Source organism: Myotis brandtii, unplaced genomic scaffold, assembly GCF_000412655.1.
Source record: "Myotis brandtii unplaced genomic scaffold, ASM41265v1 scaffold76, whole genome shotgun sequence".
Taxonomy (NCBI): domain Eukaryota; kingdom Metazoa; phylum Chordata; class Mammalia; order Chiroptera; family Vespertilionidae; genus Myotis; species Myotis brandtii.
Window position 1 is genome coordinate 90,561 of NW_005371037.1, and position 795 is coordinate 91,355.

Sequence of the window (795 nt, forward strand, 5' to 3'; positions counted from 1 at the left end):
AATACAATTGTTTGCAAATACTCTCACACACCTGGATCCTTCCCACAAGTATATTATTATAGACTCTGTGGTTTGGTTTAAGATGTGGTCTCCCTCTGGTGTCCGGGCACCTGTATTGATTCAGTCCGTTAAGTTTCATTCATTTTTTTTTCTAAATATGTTTTTATTGATTTCAGAGTAAGGAAGGGAGAGGAAGAGAGAGATAGAAACATCAATGATGAGAGAGAGAATGCCTCTGGCACGCCCCCTACTGGGAATTGAGCCGATAACCCGGCCAAGTGCCCTGATTGGGACTCGAACTGAACTCCTGAGTCATGGGTCGATGCTCAATCACTGAGCCACACTGGCCAGGCCAGTTCCTTAAGTTTCTAAGGAGAAATTTAACCCTGCCCTCACCAGGTGATTGACACAGCACAGGGATTTACCCCTTATAGTAACACATAATAGTAGCAAATCAGAAAGAGTTCTCACCAGACCTGAATCTGCCAGCACCTTGACCTCGGACTTCCCAGCTTCCAGAACTCTGAGAAACAAGTGTTTGATGTTTAAGCCTCCTGGTTTATATAGTATTTTGTTATAGCAGACTACAATAGGGTGTAATTTCCCCCCACTTATTTTATGTCTCTCATTGTGTCAGGTGGGTGCCAAGACAGAATTAGACATGCAAGAGATTTATTGGTGGGGGAGAGGGAGCATGTTTGGAGGATAAAGGGGTGAGGGAGCGGGAGGAAGTGGGTGGGGCCCTCAGTCCCGGGAGGAAGGAGCACTGGGTGGGAGGAGCCTCCCCCTGCAGGA